This window comes from Triticum urartu, chromosome 1A, assembly GCF_056163025.1.
Source record: "Triticum urartu cultivar PI428250 chromosome 1A, HENAU_Tu73, whole genome shotgun sequence".
NCBI classification, from domain to species: domain Eukaryota; kingdom Viridiplantae; phylum Streptophyta; class Magnoliopsida; order Poales; family Poaceae; genus Triticum; species Triticum urartu.
In genome coordinates this window covers 115,489,882-115,512,393 of record NC_141873.1, presented here as the reverse complement: position 1 = coordinate 115,512,393, position 22,512 = coordinate 115,489,882, and positions in this window count along the sequence as shown.

Genomic DNA, 22,512 nt, shown 5'->3' with positions numbered 1-22,512 from the left:
GTGATGCCACCTGTTCTCAGTCACCGTAAGCTACTAGCAAGTAGCAACACTGCAACAGTACAAGGGCATGTTTCTTAAAAAACATCAATTGATGAGATTTGCCTTGTTACTTCATTGGATCTTCCAAGAAGGCAAGTGCGATCGTTTTATTATTGTAATTATTGATCCTACTCAGTACAAAATATTCTAAGTGAATATTAGATGTTTCATTGCTGAAGTACATGATGCATAAGCAAAAGATGGCATGATAGGAACCAGTAGCCAACATAGAAATGTGAAGATATCTCAGAGGACTGACTCTTCTATTTGTTGTTGCCTCATGTAACCTGTCCTTAGAGATTAAGCTGTACAGGTTGGTCATACTATGTGATCAACTGAGTCTATTGTTATAAATAATTCAATATTGATTACGTCCATTACATAATCTGCCTTTGCTTCTATGATCAAACAGCATTTCAGAACCAAGACTTGATGGACTGATCAGTATAAAATAATTATAATTTGCATATGTAGTTTGCTAGAGCTAGAAGGAAGTATATGGATTGATTCACAAACACTAGCAAACTGCAAAGAAACCAAATGTGCTGTCTATATAAGAAATTTCAGTTACATGTGTTCGATACTGAATCTGAGAGAGTATGTACATAGAGACAGTTTTGGCGACATTCCTACTGACGGAAATTTCGGTCAAAATTCAGATAGAAGATCGAATATTTTTGGGATAACTGAGGATGCAATTCCAGAAATGATACTTCCAATTTTATTTTCTTCCAAAATGAGCTTTCTAGTGCATCAAATCCATGGTGCCGCATGAACAACTCCAGTAATAAATAGAGAGGGAAAAGACTAAAAAAAATCAGGATGCATGCATCATCCGTGACCTAAATCAGTTTTAAGAAGAACCATGGCTGCTCGTTCATAACGTGGCACTCCCACCGCGACGTTCTCGCGTGTGTGATGGGATACTCTGCACCTCGCCAGAGTGAGCTTTCCCGCCGCAGCGTCTACTTGCGCCTAACGGGATCTTCCATGGCGATCCTTACACAGGATCTCCGATAGAGGCGCATCCTTATATCGGATCGGCCGGCCAAGCGACGACGGGGTGAGGGACGACCCTGCAGTAATTTTATGGCACAAACTTTTTTTCTCCGGTGTTTCTTTTTGCGTGTCAGAATGGACTCTTTAAGACATAATATTACTTCACATGCAATCAAATCTTACCTCACATCCCTTGTTCTCAACGTGGCGCAAGACCAATTTTAAAGACCGTAAGTTTACCTCACCTCCACTCACTAATCTCACCTCATTAACCTTATGTTGCTGTGGTGGATACAAACTGGTTCGGCTGGGTGCATGGGTGACTGGGGTGAAGAATAACAATTCTTCATCCTGGGTGACGAATAGCGCGACCCTATATATATATACCTATATATATATATATGTTCATTCATGACATCCAGCACCCGTACACTCTGGTATGGCCAATACGCTAGGGGCTTAAGCATACCCCACAATACGGCGTGAGAAGTCCGGACACTTTCAACAGTGCGGCACCCCGAACTTATAGCATTATATGCATCAGCTCCGAATCATGTCTTGGGTCAATAGTTGGGTTTGCCCGGCTCCCATGTTTTGGTATCTTACGTTTCGCTATATCGGCTAAGGTAGCACTGGGAGAACTACTGCGATTGTGCCCCGGTTCTGCTGGGCTAAGCACCTCAGTAGAGAAAGCTAAAACTGACTGTCATGATAAGGCGAGAGACCGGTCGTTGTTCGAGAGGTTTTCGAGTCCTTAAATACTTATGCCGCTTAGAGCGAGGAGTCTGCCCTATCTGTCTTAAGGCGTGTATCGCGCCCCGAGTTCGGCCTTCCGAACACTAGGGGCTTCGCCGAAATTTAAAATTGTAGAATTCTATGGCTAAGTGAGAGTGATAACGCATTATAGTCTGATTGCCTTGTTCGTTGTGCTGAGCACCTCCCTCGAAGGACCCAAAAATGGGAACAAGAGTGCTCAGGTTTATCCCGAACACCCCAGCACTCGTGGCATGGGGGCAGAAGCTAACGACTAGCCATCTCTCAGATTTGATAAACAACCGAACAGAAGGTAATATTTTAAATTCAAACAAGCGTTGCATAGCGCATATGAACAAGTTTTCATGAATACAGGATTACATGAGCGGGTTTACTCAAATATTGTATCTTTGGTACACTCGTCCGCTACGAGACGGGCACCCTTCAGGACACCCTCATAGTACATCTCGGGGTGGCGATGCTCCTTGCCCTCCGGCGGCCCTTCCTTGATCAGCTTCACGGCGTCTAGCTTGGCCCATTGCACCTTCACACGGGCGAAAGCCCGGCGTGCACCTTCGATGCAGACGGATCGCTTGACGACTTCCAGCCGTGGGCAGACATCGACAAGCCGCCTCACCAGGCCGAAGTAGTTGTTCGGAAGGGCGTCTCTAGGCCACAGCCGGACTATAAAGCCCTTCATGGCCTGTTCGGCCGCCTTGTGTAGCTCGACCAGCTACTTTAGCTGGTCGCTCATAGGCACCGGGTGTTCGGTCCCAGTATATTGGGCCCAGAGCAACTTCTTTGTTGAGCTTCCCTCCTTGGCCTGGTAAAACGTTGCGGCATCCGACACGCTGCGGGGCAAATCTGCGAATGCTCCTGGAGAGCTCCGGATTCGGGTAAGTAATAGGTAATTTACTTTCACATGCTTGCTTTGCATATAGAATGCCTTACCCGCCGTTATCTTCTTCATCGCATCAATCTCCTGGAGGGCCTTTTGGGCTTAGTCCTTGGCATTCTTTGCGCTCTCGAGGGCCGCGGCAAGCTCGGACTCTCGTGTCTTCAAGTCAAGCTCCAACGTCTCGTGCTTTGTCACGAGAGCGTGGAGCTCTTGCTACACCTTGCCCACCCGAGCCTCATGCCTTTCCCACTCGGTGCGCCCCTTGGCCGCTTTGTTTTCGGCCTCGGATAGCGCTTGCTTCAGGGTCGCCACCTCGGTCGTGGCCCCTGGCAAATTTACAATGATCCTGTCATTTTTCAATCGCATTCTTTTTATACATATCCATAGACTAGGTACTACTTACCTTTGTTCTCCTCGAGCTGCCTCTTGGCAAGGCCAAGCTCGTCCTTAGACCCTTTAAGGTCCTGCTTCAGTGCGGCGACCTCCGCAATCAGTACGGCAGATGCCAGCAGCGAAGCCTGCATATGCATATTGGCATACTTATGTTAGACTCCTGCGATATTGTTTGATCCTCTGTTCGGCTTTTCTTTGTGAACACCAAACAGAGCATCAGGGGCTACTGTCTATGCGGTAATATTTTTCCCCATATTTCAAAAACTTACCTCAAAGCCTGTTAGAAGGCTGGCACATGTTTCAGTCAGTCCGCTCTTGGCGGACTGAACCTTCTGGACCACCGCACTCATAATAGTGTGGTGCTCCTCGTTGATGGAAGCGCTGCGAAGCGCTCCCAGCAGATTGTCTGGTGCCTCTGGATGGACAGAGGTCACCGGCACAGGCGTCTTGCCCCTCTTGGAAGGAGGCCGCCTGCCCGAGTCCGGAACCACTGGAGGTTCCGGCACGGTGTTCGGCTGAGGGCCGGACTCGGAGCCCTCGGGGGCCTTGTTCCCTCTGCTCCCGGAGTCCGGAAGGTCGCCTTGAGGCACCTCCGGGACTGTCTCCCCTCAACCCGGTGCCTCTTGTGACAATACCTCGGTGTTGTCCGTAGGGCAAGGGAAGGTGGCGGTCGGAAGTGGATCGCTATCCATATCCGACGAGCCCAGGGAGCCGTCCGACGATACGTCGATATGGGCTCGTGGCGGACTGCATAGTCATAATTCGGCATTAGGAGAGGCAGTGCGACAAAGGTATGCTATGAGTTACTCTGGCATCCGAATACTTACGACTTAGCCAGGGGCTTGGCCCTAAGCAGCCACTCGTCTTTGCCTTCGGCGGCGGTGGTGGAGAAGTCCAGAAGGAGAGTCCTTCCCTTCTTGGACCCTTCGCCCCCCCCCCCCGGTTGGGGCGGCCTTCCTTTTCTTGTCTCCCCCGACTGGAGGGGGAGCATCTTCATCTTCCTCCTCGTCTTTGGGGGAGGAGTGCGTCGCGGAGTTATCGGACGATAAGTCCGATAACGCCTGGCGTCGGGAACTCTTTCGGGTTCCCTTGGCCTTCTTGGTCTTCTCCGGCACCTTGTAAGGAGCCGGAGTCAGCATCTCCGTCAGGAGGGCGTCTGCAGTGTCTTCGGGCAGAGGGGTCAGACAGTTAATCTGCCCCTACATCTCCACCCAGTCCTGTCAAAGGCATGGAGCTCAGACCCCGCACATGGTTAAGCTAGGGGAAATAAATATCCTACCGGATGTATAGAACTCATCGAATGCGCTTGGCGCTTCGCGCTTAGCCCGCGGTCCTCGGTGAGGGAGGGAGGGACCTCTGCACCCTTGAACAGCACCTTCCAGACGTCCTTGTGCGTCGTGTCGAAGAGCTCTCTCAGAGTCTGGTGCTGGGCTGGGTCGAACTCCCACAAGTTGAAGTCCTGTTGTTGGCATGGGAGGATCCGGCGGATGAGCATGACCTGGACTATATTGACAAGCTTGAGCTTCTTGCCGGCCATATTCCGGATACATTTCTGGAGTCCGTCCAGCTCTACCGATGAACCCCAGGACAGGCCCTTCTCTTTCCAGGAGGTGAGCCGCGTGGGGATTCCGGATCGAAACTCGGGGGCAGCCACCCATTTGGCGTCGCGCGGCTCGGTGATGTAGAACCACGTCGATTGCCACCCCTTTATGGTCTCCACGAAGGAGCCTTCAAGCCATATAACGTTGGGCATCTTGCCCACCATGGCTCCACCACATTCTGCTTGTTGGCCGCCCACCACCTTCGGCTTGATATTGAAGGTCTTTAACCACATGCCGAAGTGGGGCCGGATGCGGAGGAAAGCCTCACACACGACGATGAACGCCGAAATGTTGAGGACGAAGTTCGGGGCCAGATCATGGAAGTCCAGCCCGTAGTAGAACATGATACCACGAACGAATGGATGGAGGGGAAACCCCAGTACGCGGAGGAAGTGGTGGAGGAATACTACCCTCTCGTGAGGTTCAGGGGTAGGAATGATCTTCCTCGCAGCGGGCAGCCGATGCGCGATATTCGCGGCCAAGTATCTGGCTCCGCGCAGCTTCTTGATGTGTCCCTCCGTAACAGAGGAAGCCATCCATTTGCCTCCCGCTCCGGACATGATTGGAGAAGGTTGAGGGGAAGGATGTGGGCTTGGGCGTTGGAGCTCGAGTGCGCAAGAGTGGATGAGCAAGGAGGAAGAAGGCATGGGTAGAAAAAGGTTAAACCTTGTCCCTTTATAAGGGCGGCCGAAGCCATGCGCCCCCACTAGCCTGGTAAAACTCGCTTATTCCCCAAGCATCGTAATCGATGGCGCAGATGGGTTACCCACGCCCGTATTGATGAGAATCCCGTAATAAGGGGAACACGATCTCTGCTTTGACAAGACGTGTCAAGAAACCGCCTCGCGTTATGTGTGGAGCTGGTTGAAGAAAAACGGTTCGAATAATCACCGAGCCATGGCCTGATGTCATGTTGCCGAAGCGTGTCAGCAGATTAATATTTGTGGAAATATTATTCTCTCTACAGTGGTATGTGGAATTTACTTTGCAGGGTCGGACACTATCCTGGTATTCAAACTCTTCTGTGATGTGTTCGGAGGAGGAATCCGCCTTGCAATGCCGAAGACAATACTGCACGCCGGACTCGACGTCATTGAAGCCTGGTTCAGGGGCTACTGAGGGAGTCCTGGATTAGGGGGTCTCCGGACAGCCGGACTATATCCTTCGGCCGGACTGTTGGACCATGAAGATACAAGATTGAAGACTTTGTCTCATGTCCGGATGGGACTCTACTTGGCGTGGAAGGCAATCTAGGCAGTACGGATATGGATATCTCCTCCTTTGTAACCGACCTTGTGTAATTAGCGGGGAGGTTCCAAAGTAATCCAGGAGTGGATCACTGGAAAACGGTCAAGAACATCCTGTAATACCTGAAAAGGACTAAGGATATGTTTCTCATTTATGGGGGTGACAAAGAGCTTGTCGTAAATGGTTACGTCGATGCTAGCTTTGACACTGATCCGGATGACTCTAAGTCACAAACCGGATACGTATTTATATTGAATGGTGGAGCTGTCAGTTGGTGCAGTTCCAAGCAAAGCGTCGTGGTGGAATCTACGTGTGAAGCGGAGTACATAGCTGCTTCGGAAGCAGCAAACGAAGGAGTCTGGATGAAGGAGTTAATATCCGATCTAGGTGTTATACCTAGTGCATCGGGTCCAATGAAAATCTTTTGTGACAATACTGGTGCAATTACCTTAGCGAAGGAATCCATATTTCAAAAGAGAACCAAACACATCAAGAGACACTTCAACTCCATCCATGATCAAGTCAAGGAGGGAGACATAGAGATTTGCAAAATACATACGGATATGAATGTTGCAAACCCGTTGACTAAGCCTCTTCCACGAGCAAAACATTATCAACACCAAGACTCCATGGGTGTTAGAATCATTACAATGTAATCTAGATTATTGACTCTACTGCAAGTGGCAGACTGAAGGAAATATGCCCTAGAGGCAATAATAAAGTTGTTATTTATATTTCCTTATATCATGATAAATGTTTATTATTCATGCTAGAATTGTATTAACCGGAAACTTGATGTATGTGTGAATACATAGACAAAACAAAGTGTCCCTAGTATGCCTCTACTTGACTAGCTCGTTAATCAAAGGTGGTTAAGTTTCCTGACCATAGACATGTGTTGTCATTTGATGAACGAGATCACATCATTAGGAGAATGATGTGATGGACAAGACCCATACGTTAGCTTAGCATAATGATCATTAAGTTTTATTGCTATTGCTTTCTTCATGACTTATACATATTCCTTTGACTATGAGATTATGCAACTCCCGAATACCAGAGGAACACCTTGTGTGCTATCAAACTCACAACGTAACTGGGTGATAATAAAGATGCTCTACAGGTGTCTCCGAAGGTGTTTGTTAGGTTGGCATAGATCAAGATTAGGATTTGTCACTCCGAGTATCGGAGAGGTATCTATGGGCCCTCTTGGTAATGCACATCATGATAAGCCTTGCAAGAATGTGACTAATGAGTTAGTTGCGGGATGATGCATTACGGAACGAGTAAAGATATTTGCCGGTAACGAGATTAAACTAGGTATGAGGATACCGACGATCAAATCTCGGGCAAGTAACATACCGATGACAAAGGGAATGACGTATGTTGTCATTGCGGTTTGACCGATAAAGATCTTCATAGAATATGTAGGAACCAATATGATCATCCAGGTTCCGTTGTTGGTTATTGATTGAAGATGTGTCTTGGTCATGTCTACATAGTTCTCGAACCCGTAGGGTCCGCACGCTTAACATTCGATGACGATTTGTATTATGAGTTATGTGTTTTGGTGGCCGAAGATTGTTTGGAGTCCCGGATGAGATAACGGACATGATGAGGAGTCTCGAAATGGTCGAGAGGTAAAGATTGATATATTGGACGATAGTATTCGGACACCGGAATGGTTTCGGAGTGTTTCAGATATTTATCGGAGTACCGAGGGGTTACCGGAACCCCCCAGGGAAAGTAATGGGACACATGGGCCATAAGGGGAGAGAGAGGGAAGCCCACAAGGGGTGGCGCACGCCCCCCCCCCATGGGCAGTCTGAATTGGACAAGGGGAGGGGGCGCGTCTGAGGGAGTCCTGGATTAGGGGGCCCTCGGACAGCCGGACTATCGGACTATGAAGATACAAGATTGAAGACTTCGTCCCGTGTCCGGAGGGGACTCTCCTTTGCGTGGAAGGAAAGCTTGGAAATTCGGATATGTAGATCTCCTCCCTTGTAACCGACTCTGTGTAACCCTAGCCCCCTCCGATGTCTATATAAACCGGAGGGTTTAGTCTGTAGGACAAGATCAATCATAATCATAGGCTAGCTCCTAGGGTTTAGCCTCTACGATCTCGTGGTAGATCAACTCTTGTAATACTCATATCATCAAGATCAATCAAGCAGGACGTAGGGTATTACCTCCATCGAGAGGGCCCGAGCCTGGGTAAACATTGTGTCCCCCGCCTCCTGTTACCATCCTCCTTAGACGCACAGTTCGGGACCCCCTACCCGAGATCCGCCGGTTTTGACACCAACATTGGTGCTTTCATTGAGAGTCCCACTGTGTCGTCACCATAAGGCTTCATGGCTTCTTAGATCATCGGCAACGAGGCGATCCAGGGTGAGGTTTTTCTCCCCGGACAGATCTTCGTATTCGGCGGCTTTGTACTGCGGGCCAACTCGCTTGGCCATCTGGAGCAGATCGAGAGCTACACCCCTGGCCATCAGGTCAGATTTGGAAGCTTGAACTATACTACCGACGTTCGCGGAGAGTTGATCTTCGACGGATTCGAGCCCATGTCAGGTACGCCGCACAGTCACGATGAGCATGACTTAGCTCTGCCGTCGGACGGTGTTCGGGAGATCACACCTGTGGCTACTCCGGCCCTCAATCCGGAGCATATCGTGCCGTTTGAGGACGGGTGGATGGACCCCACCACGGAGGCCACACGCTCAGTGGCGATAGAGCCGAATAGTGACTTCACTTCCTACGAGACCTGTGTTGCTGGACCCTTGGATTCGTCCCCGGCCACAGGCTCCAAACCGCCTGCGTTCATGCCTATCGAATCTGATTGGGCACCGATCATGGAGTTCACCTCCGCAGATATCTTTCAGCACTTGCCCTTCGGCGACGTGCTAAATTCATTAAGGTCTCTCTCCTTGTCAGGAGGCCCTTGGCCGAACTGTGTCCGGCTCAAGCGGGAAACGGACGATGAAGAAATTCGTCCCCCACCCACCACCCACTTAATAGCCACTGTCGACAACTTAACCACATGCTTGATTTCGGCTCCGAAGACATCGACGGTATGGACGACGATGCAGGAGAAGAACAGGAACCACCGCCCACAGGGCGCTGGACAGCCACCTCATCATATGATATATACATGGTGGTGCTGGTGAACGTAGCAGAAATTCAAAATTTTCCTACGTGTCACCAAGATCTATCTATGGAGAGACTAGCAACGAGGGGAAGGAGAGTGCATCTACATACCCTTGTAGATCTCTAAGCGGAAGCGTTCAAGAGAACGGGGTTGATGGAGTCGTACTCGTCGTGATTCAAATCACCGATGATCCTAGCGCCGAACGGACGGCACCTCCGCGTTCAACACACGTACGGAACGAAGACGTCTCCCATGCCTTGATCCAGCAAGGAGGAGGGAGAGGTTGATGGAGATCCAGCAGCACGACGGCGTGGTGGAAGTAGCGGGATTCCAACAGGGCTTCGCTAAGCGCTGCGGGAAGAGGGAGATGTGTCACGGGAGGGAGAGGGAGGCGCCAGGCCTTAGATTGGTTTGCTCCTCCTTTTTCCCCACTATATATAGGGCCAAGGGAGAGGGGGAGGCGCAGCCCTTGCCCCTTCCTCCAAGGAAGGGTGCGGCCAAGGGTGGGGAGGAGTCCATCCTCCCCAAGGCACCTCGGAGGTGCCTTCCCCTTGTAGGACTCTCCCCTTTTTCTCTTCTCTTGGCGCATGGGCCTCTTGGGGCTGGTGCCCTTGGCCCATATAGGCCAAGGCACAACCCCTACAGCCCATGTGGCCCCCCGGGGCAGGTGGCCCCACTCGGTGGACCCCCGGGACCCTTCCGGTGGTCCCGGTACAATACCGATGACCCGGAAACTTGTCCCGATGGCCGAAATAGCACTTCCTATATATAATTCTTTACCTCCGGACCATTCCGGAACTCCTCGTGACATCCGGGATCTCATCCGGGACTCCGAACAACTTTCGGGTTTACCGCATACTAATATCTCTATAACCCTAGCGTCACCGAACCTTAAGTGTGTAGACCCTACGGGTTCGGGAGACATGCAGACATGACTGAGACGTTCTCCGGTCAATAACCAACAGCGAGATCTGGATACCCATGATGGCTCCCACATGTTCCACGATGATCTCATCGGATGAACCACGATGTCAAGGACTTAATCAATCCCGTATTCAATTCCCTTTGTCTATCGGTATGTTACTTGCCCGAGATTCGATCGTCGGTATCCAATACCCAGTTCAATCTCGTTACCGGCAAGTCTCTTTACTCGTTCCGTAACACATCATCCCGTGATCAACTCCTTGGTCACATTGCGCATATGATGATGTCCTACCGAGTGGGCCCAGAGATACCTCTCCGCTTACACGGAGTGACAAATCCCAGTCTCGATTCGTGCCAACCCAACAGACACTTTCGGAGATACCTGTAATGCACCTTTATAGTCACCCAGTTACGTTGTGACGTTTGATACACCCAAAGCATTCCTACGGTATCCGGGAGTTGCACAATCTCATGGTCTAAGGAAATGATACTTGACATTAGAAAAGCTTTAGCATACGAACTACACGATCTTTGTGCTAGGCTTAGGATTGGGTCTTGTCCATCACATCATTCTCCTAATGATGTGATCCTGTTATCAACGACATCCAATGTCCATGGTTAGGAAACCGTAACCATCTATTGATCAACGAGCTAGTCAACTAGAGGCTTACTAGGGACATATTATGGTCTATGTATTCACACGTGTATTACGATTTCCGGATAATACAGTTATAGCATGAATAAAGACAATTATCATGAACAAGGAAATATAATAATAACTAATTTATTATTGCCTCTAGGGCATATTTCCAACAGGTGGACACCCCCAAAGAAAGCGATGGCAATAAGGCAACGGAGAATAACCCCCTCGAGAAGCAATCTAAGCACCGGCGTCATCGGCGCCGCTCTAAGCCCCGCCATGGCAAAAGCAGTGATACCGGCACAAGAGACAATAACGCCGCGGACAGTGCCGAAGACAATCCCCTCCAGCCAGGCTTCAAGCGGGAGGATGGGCAAGCCAGCCCTAAGGAACAGGTGGCAGACGGAGAATCAGAGGATGACAATTCCATGCCTCTCTCCGATGACGAGGTGAGCCTCGGCGACGAAGAATTTATCGTGCCTGAGGATCCCGTCGAGCAGGAGCGCTTCAAGCGCCGGCTTATAGCCGCAGTAAAAAGCCTGAAGAAAAAGCAACAATAGCTTCAAGCTGATCAAGATCTGCTAGCGGATAGATGGACCGAAGTATTGGCAGCCGAGGAATACGAACTCGAGCACCCAACCAAAAGTTACCCAAAGCGCAGGTTGCTACCCCAACTCGAGGAGGAAGCACTAAAGCCTACACTACCAGCGTATGATGCGGCTGACCGGCCACCTCGTGGCCGAGACAAAGCGGCGTATTAGCCCGAAGTCCAGCCCGCACCCTGTCTCCAGTCAAACAAAAACACCAAGGCCTGGGGCAACACGCAGGACCTGCGAGACGTATTGGAAAACAAAGCAGGACATGCGGATCACGGGGGGCGCGCCCCAACGAATGACGACGACCGTCACGCCGGATATACTAAAAGCAAATTCGGCCGGGCCGAATATAGCAGACAAGACTCGTATTGACTACGTTGTGATATAGCCCGGCACAGAGGCGCCGCACACCCCCTATGCTTCACTTATGAAGTAATGGATCACGAATTCCCATAAGGTTTTAAACCTGTGAATATTGAATCATACGATGGCACAACAGACCCCGCGGTATGGATTGAAGATTTCCTCCTCCACATCCACATGGCCCGCGGTGACGATCTACATGCCATCAAGTACCTCCCATTAAAACTTAAAGGACCTGCTCGGCATTGGCTGAATAGCTTGCCGGCAAACTCCATTGGCAATTGGGAGAACTTGGAAGACGCATTCCTTGATAACTTCCAGGGCACTTATGTGCGACCACCAGATGCCCATGACTAGAGTCACATAACCCAACAGCCAGGGGAATCAGCCAGGAAATTCTGGACTCGGTTCCTAACTAAAAAGAACCAAATCGTCGACTGTCCGGATGCTGAGGCCTTAGCGGCATTTAAGCATAACATATGCGACGAGTGGCTCGCCCGACACCTCGGCCAAGAAAAGCCAAAGTCCATGGCAGCCCTCACGACACTCATGACCCGCTTTTGTGCGGGCGAGGATAGTTGGCTCGCTCGCAGCAACAACACTTCAAGAAACCTTGGCAATTCAGATGCCAAAGATAGCAACGGCAGGTCACGTCGCAACAGACACAAGCACCGCAACAACGGCGACAACACCGAAGACACGGCAGTCAATGCCGGATTCAGTGGCTCTAAATCTGGTCGGTGGAAAAAAGCCGTTCAAAAGAAGCAATCTGGGCCCATCCAGCTTGGACCGCATACTCGATCGTTCATGTCAAATTCATGGCACCCCCGATAAACCAGCCAACCACACCAACAGAGAATGCTAGGTGTTCAAACAGGTTGGCAAGTTAAATGCCGAAAACAAGGAAAAGGGGTTGCATAGCGACGAGGAGGAGGAGCCCCGGCCGCCGAACATAGGAGGACAGAAGAAATTCCCTCCCCAAGTGAAAACGGTAAACATGATATACGCAACCCACATTCCCAAGCGAGAACGGAAGCGTGCACTGAGGGACGTTTATGCAATGGAGCCAGTCGCCCTAAAGTTCAACCCATGGTCTTCTTGTCCGATCACACCTTCGATCATAGGGACCACCCCACCAGTATCCGTCATGGCGGTTCTGCCGCATTGGTCCTTGACCCCATCATTGATGGATTTCACCTCACTCGAGTCCTTATGGATGGTGGCAGCAGCCTGAACCTGCTCTATCAGGATACAGTGCGTAAAATGGGCATAGCCCCCTCGAGGATCAAACCCACCAAAACCACCTTTAAAGGTGTCATCCCAGGTGTAGAGGCCTGTTGCACGGGCTCAATAAAACTGGAAGTAGTCTTCGGATCTCCGGACAACTTCCGAAGCGAGGAGTTAATCTTCAATATTGTCCCCTTCCGCAGTGGCTATCATGCACTGCTCGGACGAACCGCATTTGCCATATCCAATGCGGTACCGCATTATGCATACCTCAAGCTCAAAATTCCAGGACCTCGCGGGGTTATAACGGTTAATGGAAACACAGAATGCTCGCTCCGCACGGAGGAGCACACTGCGGCCCTTGCAGCAGAAGCGCAAAGCAGCCTTATGAGGCAAACCGCCGATTCGGTGAAAAAGACCCCGGACACCTTCAAGCGAGTCCGGAGTACCCTGCAAGAGGATCGCCAGGCACGTTTAGAGCTCGCCTAGCAATTCGGCCTCCGTCCTAGTCCCAGTCAATCGGCGAAATTAGCGCCGCGCGTACATAATTACGCACTCAAGGTACCATGGGCATAGATGGAGGCACGGCTATCGCACGGCCCACAATGCGGCTCAACCGCTACAGGACCCGTATACCTTTAACATTTTCTTCCTTTCAGGCCCCTATTCTCTGAAGGCCCTCTCCGATCGTCTGATTCTCGAACCCGTCATGGGAAGGAAACACCAAGAAAGCAAGAAGCTTTGACGTACAAGGGAATCCTCAGGTGGTCTCTGATAACGATCGATATACCTGTTTTGCATACCCACACGCAGCTTGACCTTGGATAGGACATGTCAAATAGTCCTATCTTTTACTTATTGCACTACATGTATGCATACGCTTTGACGTATCATTTAAATAACAATGTACAGCATTAGCTCATTATTGCATTCCTCTACCTTTTCTTTTTTCTCCTGTCTGCTTATTTACGACAAATCCCACCCGTACATTCTGATACAACCAGTGCGCCAGGGGCTGTAGTTTACCCCATAACACGGCATGAAAAGTCCGAACACTTTCGACAGTGCGGCACCCCGAACTTATAGCATTATATGCATCATCTCCGAATCATGTCTTGGGTCAATAGTTGGGTTCGCCCAGCTCCCATGTTTTGGTACCTTACGTTCCGCTATATCGGCTAAGGTAGCACTGGGAGAACTACTGTGATTGTGTCCCGGTTCGTCTGCACGAGCACCTCCGTAGAGAAAGCCGAAAACTGACTGTCATGATGCGGCGAGAGCTGGTCGCTGTTCGAGAGGTCTCAAATCCTTCAAGATTTTTTCTGCTTCGGGCGAAGAGTCGGCCTTGTCCGATTTAGGCGTACATAGGGACCCAAGTTCGGCCTTTCGAATACTAGGGGCTTCACCAAAATTTAAAATTGTAGACTTCTATGGCTAAGCGAGAGTGATAAAGCCTTATAGTCCGATTGCCTGGTTCGTTGTACTGAACACCTCCTTCGAAGGACCCAAAACTGGGATAAAGAGTGATCAAATCTATCCCAAACACCTCAGTACTAGTTACATGGGGGCAGAAGCCGACGACTGGCCAACTCTCAAATTTTATAAACGGCAGCACAGAAGGTAATATTTTAAATTAACAAGCGTACATAGCGCACATGAACTCGTTTCATATTACAGGATCAAAGAGTACATTCATTCAAATATCACATCCTTAGCACACTCATCTGCCACAAGGCGAGCACCCTTCAGGACACTGTCATAATACTTTTTGGGGTGGCGGTGCTCCTTGCCCTCCGGTGGCCCCTCATTCACCAGCTTCTCAGCGTCCATCTTCGCCCAGTGCACTTTCGCCCGGGCAAAAGCCCTGCGTGCACCCTCAATGCAGGTGGACCGCTTTATGACTTCAAGCCGGGGGTAGGCATTTACAAGCCGCCTTATGTTGGGGAACGTAGTAATTTCAAAAAAAATCCTACGCACACGCAAGATCATGGTGATGCATAGCAACGAGAGGGGAGAGTGTTGTCTACGTACCCTCGTAGACCGGAAGCGGAAGCGTTATGACAACGCGGTTGATGTAGTCGTACGTCTTCGCGACCCGACCGATCAAGCACCGAAACTACGACACCTCCGAGTTCTAGCACACGTTCAGCTCGATGACGATCCCCGGACTCCGATCCAGCAAAGTGTCGGGGAAGAGTTCCGTCAGCACGACGGCGTGGTGACGATCTTGATGTTCAACTGTCGCAGGGCTTCGCCTAAGCACCACTACAATATTATCGAGGAGTATGGTGGAAGGGGGCACCGCACACGGCTAAGAAAACGATCACGAGGATCAACTTGTGTGTCTAGAGGTGCCCCCCTGCCCCCGTATATAAAGGAGCAAGGGGGAGGAGTCCGGCCCTAGGAGGGGCGCGCCAGGGAGTAGGATTCCTACTCCTAGTTGGAGTAGGTTTCCTCCTTTCCTAGTCCAACTAGGAGAAGGGGGGAAAGGGGGGAAGAGGGGAAGAAAGGGAGAGAGGGGCCGCGCCCCAAACCCCTTGTCCAATTCGGACTGGGCTTGGGAGGGGCGCGCGCCACCTCCTGGTCCTTCCCACTAAGGCCCATTAAGGCCCATTGCTTCTTCCTCGTATTCCCGTAACTCCCCGGTACCTCCGAAAATACCCGAATCACTCGGAACCTTTCCGATGTCCGAATATAGTCGTCCAATATATCGATCTTTACGTCTCTACCATTTCGAGACTCCTCGTCATGTCCCCGATCTCATCCGGGACTCCGAACTCCTTCGGTACATCAAAACTCATAAACTCATAATATAACCGTCATCGAAACCTTAAGCGTGCGGACCCTACGGGTTCGAGAACAATGTAGACATGACCGAGACACGTCTCCGGTCAATAACAAATAGCGGAACCTGGATGCTCATATTGGCTCCCACATATTCTACAAAGATCTTTACCGGTCAGACCGCATAACAACATACGTTGTTCCCTTTGTCATCGGTATGTTACTTGCCCGAGATTCGATCGTCGGTATCTCAATACCTAGTTCAATCTCGTTACCGGCAAGTCTCTTTACTCGTTCCGTAATACATCATCAGTTGCAATGCTTGCAAGGCTTATGTGATGTGCATTACCGAGAGGGCCCGGAGATACCTCTCCGATAATCGGAGTGGCAAATCCTAATCTCGAAATACGCCAACCCAACATGTACCTTTGGAGACACCTGTAGAGCTCCTTTATAATCACCCAGTTACGTTGTGACGTTTGGTAGCACACAAAGTGTTCCTCCGGCAAACGGGAGTTGCATAATCTCATAGTCATAGGAACATGTATAAGTCATGAAGAAAGCAATAGCAACATACTAAACGATCGGGTGCTAAGCTAATGGAATGGGTCATGTCAATCACATCATTCTTCTAATGATGTGATCCCGTTAATCAAATAACAACTCTTTTGTTCATGGTTAGGAAACATAACCATCTTCGATTAACGAGCTAGTCAAGTAGAGGCATACTAGTGACACTCTGTTTGTCTATGTATTCACACATGTATTATGTTTCTGGTTAATACAATTCTAGCATGAATAATAAACATTTATCATGATATAAGGAAATACATAATAACTTTATTATTGCCTCTAGGGCATATTTCCTTCACCTTACCAGGCCGAAATAGCTGCCGGGCTGGGGCTCGCCAGGCCACATCCAGACTATGAGGCCCTTCATGGCCAGTTCGGCCGCCTTGTGAAGCTCGACCAGTTGCTTCAACTGGTAACTCAAGGGCATCGCATGTTCGGTCCCAGTATACTGAGACCAGAACAACTTCTCCGTCGAGCTCCCTTCCTCGGCCCGGTAGAACTCCGTGGCATCCGACACACTGCTGGGTAGATCTCCGAACGCTCCTGGAGAGCTCCGAATTCGGGTAAGTAAAAGGAAAGTTTCCTTCACATGCTTGCTTTGCATAAAGAATGCCTTACCTGCCGCTATCTTCCCGACCGCCTCAATTTCCTGGAGGACCTTTTGGGCTTCGGCCTTGGCATTCTGTGCGTTCTCGAGGGCCTTCGCAAGCTCGGACCCTTGCGTCCTCGAGTCACGCTCCAAGGACTCGTACTTCTTGACAAACTCCTGGAGCTCTTGCTGAACCTCTCTGACTCGGGCCTCTTGCTTTTCACGCTTGGCGCGCTCCTTGGCCGCTTTGTCTTCAGCCTCGGACATCGCCTTTTTCAGGGTCGCCACTTCAGTCGTGGCCCCTAGCAAAGTTCATGACGATCCTGTGATCTAACAACAAGTTTCCTTTTTATTTATCAATAAACAGACGAGGTATCACTTACCTTTGTTCTCTTCGAGCTGCCTCTTGGTAAGGCCAAGCTCTTCCTCGGACCGCTCGAGTTCCCGCTTCAGTGCGGAGACCTCCGCCGTGTGATCCGCGTGGGGATGCCAGATCTAAATTCGGGGGCCACCACCTAGTTGGTGTCACGTGGCTCGGTGATGTAGAACCACCCCGATTGCCACCCCTTCACTGTCTCCACGTAGGAGCCTTCGGGCCAGGTGACGTTGGGCATTTTTCCCACCATGGCGCCTCCGCACTCCGCTTGCTGGCCGACCACCACCTTCGGTTTAACCTTGAAGGTTTTCAGCCACAGGCCGAAGTGGGGCTTGATGCGGAGGAAGGCCTCACATACGACGATAAACGCCGAGATGTTGAGGATGAAATTTGGGGCCAGATCGTGGAAGCCCAGCCCGTAGTAGAACATGAGCCCGCAAACAAATGGGTGGAGGGGAAATCCCAGCCCGCGGACGAAATGGGTAAGGAATACAACCCTTTCATAGGGTTCGGGGGTAGGGACGATCTGCCCCTAGTCTGGGAGCCGGTGCGCGATGTCTGCGGCCAGGTATCTGGCTTCCCGGAGCTTTGTAATGTTCTCCTCCGTAATGGAGGAGACCATCCACTTGCCTCCCGCTACGGACATGTTTGGAGTGGTTTTACGGAGAAAATGTGAACTTGGGCGCTGGAGCTCGAGTGCGCAACAATGGATGGGCAGGGAAGAAGAAGGCGTGGGTGAAAAGGAGGAGTCCTTGTCCCTTTAAAAGGGCGGAAGAAGCTATGCGCCTCCCCACCTGCCTGGTAAACTCGCTTATTCCCCAAGCGCCGTAATTGATGGCACGGTTGGGTTACCCATACCCGTATTGATGAGAATCCCGTGATAAGGGGACACGATCTCTGCTTTGACAAGACATGCCAAGAAAACCGCCTCGCAATATGTGTAGTAGCTGGTTGAGAAAAATGGTTCGAATAATGACTGGGCCATGGCGTGATGTCACGTTATGAAAAGTTGTCAGCAGTTTAGATTGGTGGGAATATTATACTCTCTACGGTGGTATGTGGAATTTGTTTTGTAGAGCCGGACACGATCCTTGCGTTCAAAATCTTCTATGGAGTATTCGGAGAAGGAACCTGCCTTGCAATGCCAAAGACAATCTGCGTGCCGGACTCATCGTCATTGAAGCCTGGTTCAGGGGCTACTAAGGGAGTCCTGGATTAGGGGGCCCTCGGACAGCCGGACTATATCCTTCGGCCGGACTGTTGGACTATGAAGATACAAGATTGAAGACTTCGTCCCGTTTCCGGGTGGGACTCTCCTTTGCGTGGAAGGCAAGCTTGGCAATTCGGATATGTAGATCTCCTCCCTTGTAACCGACTCTGTGTAACCCTAGCCCCCTCTGGTGTCTATATAAACCGGAGGGTTTAGTCCGTAGGACAAGATCAATCATAATCATAGGCTAGCTCCTAGGGTTTAGGCTCTACGATCTCGTGGTAGATCAACTCTTGTAATACTCATATCAGCAAGATCAATCAAGCACGACATAGGGTATTACCTCCATCGAGAGGGCTCAAACCTAGGTAAACATTGTGTCCCCCGCCTCCTGTTACCATCCGCCTTAGATGCACAGCTCGAGACTCCCTACCCAAGATCCGCCGGTTTTGACACTGACAGCGTTCCCCCTTTCCTTTTCCCTCTCCCTCTCCTTCCCCTTTCCCCCTCCGAAAGAAGGAAGGGGGCCGACTAGGACTAGGAGTCCTAGTGGGTTTCCTCCCACTTGTTGCGCCACCTAGGTCGGCCTCCTCCCCTCTCCTCCTTTATATACGGGGGCAGGGGAACCCCAAAGAACATCAATTGTTTCTTAGACATGTGCGGTGCCCCCCTCCACCGTTTACTCCTCTGATCATATTGTCGTAGTGCTTAGGCGAAGCCCTGCGCGGATCACATCACCATCACTGTCACCACGCCGTCGTGCTGACGAAACTCTCCCTCAACACTTTGCTCGATCAAGAGTTCGAGGGACTGATGTCAACTACACAATCTTCTTCTTGTAGACGTTGTTGGGCCTCCAAGTGCAGAGGTTTGTAGGACAGTAGCAAATTTCCCTCAAGTGGATGACCTAAGGTTTATCAATCCGTAGGAGGCGTAGGATGAAGATGGTCTCTCTCAAGCAACCCTGCAACCAAATAACAAAGAGTCTCTTGTGTCCCCAACACACCCAATACAATGGTAAATTGTATAGGTGCACTAGTTCGGCGAAGAGATGGTGATACAAGTGGTATATGGATAGTAGATAATAGTATTTGTAATCTGAAATTATAAAAACAGCAAGGTAACTAATGGTAAAAGTGAGCGTAAACGGTATTGCAATGCTAGGAAATAAGGCCTAGGGTTCATACTTTCACTAGTGTAAGTCCTCTCAACAATACTAACATAATTGGATCATAAAACTATCCCTCAACATGCAACAAGGAATCACTCCAAAGTCACTAATAGCGGAGAACGAACGAAGAGATTATGGTAGGGTACGAAACCACCTCAAAGTTATTCTTTCCAATCAATCCGTTGGGCTATTCCTATAAGTGTCACAAACAGCCCTAGAGTTCGTACTAGAATAACACCTTAAGACACAAATCAATCAAAACCCTAATGTCACCTAGATACTCCAATGGCACCTCAAGTATCCGTGGGTATGATCATACGAGATGCATCACACAATCTCAGATTCATCTATTCAAGCAACACATAGAACCTCAAAGAGTGCTCCAAAGTTCTACCGGAGAATCACGATGAAAACGTGTGCCAACCCCTATGCATAGGTTCCCAATGTCACGAAACCCGCAAGTTGGTCACCAAAACATACATCAAGTGGCACGTGGTATCGCATTGTCACCACAGATATCCACGGCAAGACATACATCAAGTGTTCTCAAGTCTTTAAAGACTCAATCCGATAAGATTACTTCAAGGGGAAAACTCAGTTCATTACAAGAGAGAAGAGGGGGATGAGAAACATAAGATCCAACTATAATAGCAAAGCTCGCGACACATCAAGATCGTGCCAAATCAAGAACATGAGAGAGAGAGAGAGATCAAACACATAGCTACTGGTACATACCCTCAGCCCCGAGGGAGAACTACTCCCTCCTCATCATGGAGAGCACTGGGATGATGAAGATGGCCACCGGAGAAGGATTGCCCCCTCCGGCAGGGTGCCAGAACGGGTCTAGATTGGTTTTCGGTGGCTACGGAGGCTTCTGGCGGCGGAACTTCCGATCTATATCTTGCGTTCTGGAAGTTTTAGGTTACGTAGGTATATATGGGTGCATGTGGTACGTCGGAGGAGCTACGGGGGTCCCACGAGGCAGGGGCGCGCCCTAGGGGGGCGCCCCCCACCCTCATGAGCACCTCCCATATCTCCTGACGTGGAGTCCAAGTTCCCTGGGTTGCTTTCCTTCCAAAAATAACTTCTCCAGTCGATTTCATTCCGTTTCGACTCCATCTGATATTCCTTTTCTTCAAAACACTGAAATAGGCATAAAACAGCAAATCTGGGCTGGGCCTCCGGTTAATAGGTTAGTCCCAAAAATAATATAAAAGTGGAAAATAAAGCCCAATATTGCCTAAAACAGTAGATAATATAGCATGGAGCAATAAAAAATTATAGATACGTTGGAGACGTATCAGGGACGTCATCGAGCTGAACGTGTGATGAACTGAGAGGTGTCGTACGTTCGGTACTTGATCGGTTGGATCGCGAAGACGTTCGACTACATCAACCGTGTTAAACTAACGCTTTTCGCTTTTGGTCTATGAGGGTACGTGGACACACTCTCCCCCTCTGGTTGCTACGCATCTCCTAGATAGATCTTGCGTGATCATAGGAATTTTTTTGAAATTGCATGCTATGTACCCCAACAGAAACAATTTAACTGAGGGGATTTAGAACTTAGTTTAAAGGATACGTTTGCATATATTTGGGTTTTAGTTAATGGAAAATGTTAGGGGAATGGTAGTACTTAAGTTAAATGAACAAGTTTTGCTCCATTGTAATACAACTACTAATTTCTCATGTGCAATGCACTCACAAAAAAGTGCACAAGGCAATATATTCAGATTAATTCATATTCATGTTATGAGTCTTAGGGGAAGCCATATTACTCCTATCACTAGTAGAAAAAACCCTTGTAGGATTTCGCTACTGGCTACGTGTCAGAAAAATAGAACGCGGCTATAATTTTTTTCCAAACTATCAACTGCATTCGCCTACAGCTCAAACATCACTGAGATCTGAGTACTAACAGCGTTTAAATTTATCAAACACTGCTAATACTTAGCACCCTACAGCCTTGTCGTCCATATAACTTTACGAGCGTCTCAACACAGGAAACGCCACCGGTAAATAAATTTTAGCAGTGTGCGTTGTCGGTCTCTAAGAACCTACATATGAGTTGGGAGCAACAACCCTTTGAGAGTTTGGCCAGGGACTGAACACGTCCAGCAATCGTAAGGTTCAAGGTCCCAATCCTTCCTTATTTATACAACGCCGGCGAGGGAGGAAGGCGGTTTGAGGTGAAGGGAGAGAATCACGGAAGGTACCCCCTAGCACCCGTAGCCTGCTTCAAAGCCACCTTGTGGCGTGCTCAAGTGGGTTGTCCCGCAACACTATTGATGACCACCCAAAGACGGGACGTCATCGGTAGGTCGCCTAAAGTCAAACCTCATTGCTTCCGCTCCATGCTTCGTCCGTAGGTGCAGTACACCTTTGTAACGCCAGGCAGAACCCCTTCACCCATCTCATGTGAGGTTCTCGGGATGGCTTCCTGGGAGGCTCGTCCAGTAGGGAGAAATCCCCAAATTGTCCCGGAGAACTCCTTCCATCACCGTATTTACTCCTTGCTTCTCCATGGTGCCGTCTTGGATCGTCTCGGTCGTCCGGTCCTGGATACCCCATAATCCACGAGTCCAACAGTAGCTCCTGACCCATTCTTCGATCGCAACCTCCGTGATATACGAAGGAGGAGCAATGGGGCCACGGACCGGAGAGGGTCCAACACGTGTCGTCGGCCTTCAATGCAGCAATACGCCGTCTCAATATCTCAATTTCACACGCCATCATGAAGATGTTAGCCAAACTGTCATCATGTGCTGGCGTCTTCTCGATTCTTGTTCCATGATTCCCCCAACTGGGATGAGCGGACAAAAAAATGGTTTCTCGGTTGGCAAGCAGTTTCAGCCCCCGCTAAACATAAGTTCGAAGAGTCAATAGATGACAGAGCCCATGCCTCGTCTCTCCTTCCCAAAGCAAACGCCTCCTCACCGTATCATGGCGCTGCGGAGAAAAAACGTGTCGGCAAAGA